Source organism: Hibiscus syriacus, unplaced genomic scaffold (genome assembly GCF_006381635.1).
Source record: "Hibiscus syriacus cultivar Baekdansim isolate YM2019G1 unplaced genomic scaffold, ASM638163v2 tig00111463_pilon, whole genome shotgun sequence".
NCBI lineage: Eukaryota > Viridiplantae > Streptophyta > Magnoliopsida > Malvales > Malvaceae > Hibiscus > Hibiscus syriacus.
In genome coordinates, this window is record NW_024063098.1 from 436,455 (window position 1) to 440,364 (window position 3,910).

Consider the following 3,910-nt stretch of genomic DNA (forward strand, 5'->3'; position numbering starts at 1 on the left):
GAATTTTCTCCAAGATTGACATTGCACTTGGAATGTCACAATTCACAATTCTTGGATCTTCAATTCGTACATTCTTTTGAACTTCAAAAGGTACATCCTTTGAAATGTAAAAGGACATGTCGTGTGGAGCACCAAATGTGATGTGATACCAATGGACCCTAACTTCTATCTTGATCTGATTAAATCAGTGAAATTCACCAAGGCTAATTCAAAGGGAGTTCTACCTTACTTCATCCTATACCTGCTCATTTATGCACTATATTTTATCATATGTTTGTATTTACCTCTTGGAATATGCTTATCATATGATATCATTCATTGCATGAGTTTTATTAGTTGAATGACATTCATTGCATTTAATAGTGTGTTTTTCATTTAATCATGCATTGTATTTAAGGTATCTAGTTCATTTAGGGAAGTAGTTCATTTATGGATATTTAGATCATTTAGTAAGCTACTTCATTCATGTATCTAGTTCATTGAATAAAGTTAGTACATTAATTAAACTAGTTCATTCATCAAACTAGTTCATTTATTAAACTAATTGTTAATTTTTTCATTCTTGTTTTTAATTAAAGATTGAATAAAGTTCACCTTTGTGTCTAGATGCATGAGAGAAGTTGAACGGTTTCAACAGATGCAAGAATATTAGTCATAATGTCTTCTAATTATGTATGTGATACAGACTTGTTTTGGTCCACAAATAAATTATACATTATTCCTCTATCTTCTATCTTTCAAACGCCTTTTGAATCATCTCAATCCGATATCGGGAGCTTGATATATGATCGATTTACTGAAGACAGTGCAGGCTGGAATTTTCATTACGGGAATTTTATACAATGATGATTTGGATGAGTTTGAGCCAACAAAGAGTCCTTTCATCTTCTACCAAGAGACAAGAAATTGATGGCCATCTTAATTCACCAATTTAAGGCATTCAAGGTTGATGTTATAACTCATTGAAGGCCATTCATGTTCAAGCAAGGGGACATGCAATAACCAGCATTCAAAACTTAGCATTCAAGGACTTTATCATCTTTTGAAGGTTCATCATATTCTACAAGGGAACAATCAATGAAGGCTGGTTTTATTTCATTTAACCACCAAATTAAGTGATAAAATCAGCAAGGAATTTGAAGAGGCAAGCTGATTTAGACATGTAGGATGTCCACATTCATCCTATGACTTCATTTATCCTCTTTTATTCCATTTACAAGCAAAGCAAGGAAGCCCAAGAGTCACCCCTCCTTTCTGGACGAATTTAAAGCTAGAATTATCTCAAATTAAAGCTTAATTCATCCATTTTCAATCTAAATGGCCATCCATCAAAGGATAAGAATATTGACAAGTCTTTTAATTAAATTCAATTGCATTTAGGTGATTTTTTTATTTTAATTGCAAAAACTCTTCATATGATGTCTATCAACACTATAAATAGGCACCTCCATGTCATTTGTAATTTTAAATTTTTGCATAATAAACTCTTTGAAAGGTTGCTTTCATTTTAGTTCTTGGATTAAAACTCTATCAGTTTCTTATCATTATTGAAGCCTTCTGCCATTTCATTTTATTATAAGGTTGGTTCCTAGCTCACCTGTAGCTAGTGGGTCACGTTCCATCCTCTTCCACCTCTATTCCATCATATTATATTGTTGGTTCTTAGCTATATATAGCTAATGGGTCACAATCCATCCTTTGAATTTCTATCATCCTCCTCAGTGACTACAACCATCATTCATCATTTTCGTTACATCCATTTAACTGTTATCACCACCACACTTCTTTCATTTGCAAACCACTTCAAATTCATCCACATCCACATCCTTTTCAATTTCATTCTTTATTTGTTTATCTCATATTCACAAAGTTAATTTTGTACATTAAAAATCATTTCAAGCATTGCGGAGTTTCTTACTAGAATTATGATCGGGCAACAACATATATGACTCAAAACTCATAATCGAGATTATATCATAAGGTCATGACTATTGGTTCTTCAAAAGATATGTTTCTTTAATCTTCAGCTTGAAAAGTTCTGTCTCTTGGAATATCCTGCAAGACAAATGAAATAATTGGAGGGAAATAATTGCTAGGTGAATCCTTGTTCTCCATTCTTCCTTTGTTCTCTACACTCATCAACTCCAATGTTCTCATATCAATATGATTTTCCACTTGTTCTACTTGTTTCTCTTGCAAGACTTCTCTTTCAACTTTCTTCATGGCTTTAGTTTTCTCCCATTCCTCTATACGAGACTTAAGAGTAAGTTGGCATTCATGGACTTGTTTTGGGAGCATAGGTACCAACGTGATCTTCCTTGCTTGGTGTTGGAATGAATACTCATTGGAGAAACCATCATGAGTAGCCTTCTTATCAAATTTCCAAGGTCGTCCTAATATAATATGGCTTGCACTCATGGGCACCAAATCACAAAGAACTTCATCCTTGTATCTTTCAATGGAGAAAGGAACAATGACTTGTTTGGTTATGTTGGCTTCTCCCTCATCATTGAGCCACTGCAATTTGTAAGGACGAGGATGCTTGGAAGTCTTTAGGCCCAACTTCTCCACCATGTGAGTGCTTGCTACATTTGTACAACTTCCTCCATCAATAATCACTATGCAGACTTTATTTTCCACATGACATTTTGTATGGAATATATTCTCTCTTTGTTCATCTTCTTGACTTTGAATATTCAAAGTTCTTTTAACTAAAAATATGTTGGATGGAAGAGACATGTTAGCAAAATAAGAAAAGGAAACATGTAAAGGACCTTACAAATAATGCTCTCACAAAGCCTCACGAGTTCACTCTAATGAAACTTGAATGTCACTCAATCCATTCGTGTTTTCACTCTAGGACTTTAAGGGCTTTACTAGTCCTATTCTAGTCTCCTAAGCTCAAGCCTTTTTCCTCTCAATCTCTTATCTCAAGTTCTAAGTTAACTTTACTCAAAACTATACCAAGTAATGCTTACTTGTTGTGCATCGGCTGCAAATGGTTAGTAGGTATGGAAAATGAAAATATAATGTAAAGGGTGGTTTAGAAATAAGAAAGAAAATAATAAAGGGGTTACTTACAGCGAAGTCACTTTACAACCCTTCTATCACCACAATCAATTTTGAATACTTACTTGACTTGCTTGGTGATGAACTTGTTGTTTGTTCTTTCAACTTTGCAATTTTCTTTCCTTTTTCCTTCTTCTTGAGTGCTTTGCAATTTTCTTTGCTGATTTTTTTGATTTCTTCACTTTCACTTTACTTGCACTTCTTTTTGTATTTTGTTGTTCTTCTTGTTGCATGTTGATTCTTCCACCAAAGCTCTGAATACTGCTTGATGTAAGGTACTCCTACCTTAATTGATTGTGGATCTAGGAAGGAAGCAAAACAACCTGCATAAGTGAATGGCTCAAACCGAATGGTTTGGTAGTTGATGTAAAGGTTAAATGAAGGGTTACTTATGATAAGAGATAGGTAGTGGAAGTATGTTTGATTTGGCTATGGTATGGCTTATGAATGAAATGATGGTTAGTCAGGATAGTATCCTATAAAGACCAAGAAAGAACCAATGCTACAATGAGCAAAGACCCAGCATTACAAATCCCTCTAAGGGATGGTAGAAAATGACTTGGACTCACTATCTATAAAGAGATAGGATCTATAACTATCAATGGAATAGAGGTTGACACCACAAGTAAGGATTTACTTGATAAATCGATAAAAGTCACAAGGACTTGAGAAAATAGAATAATCTCACTTTAATTAATATGAAAGATATGTTTACAAATGAATATGACTAGCCTATTTATAGTTTTTAAAGAGACATAGCCGAATGGGAACATAATGGTTCGGCCAGCCCTTGTGTTTCTTTGAAAATACATAAATAATTAATTACATACATGAATTAAAA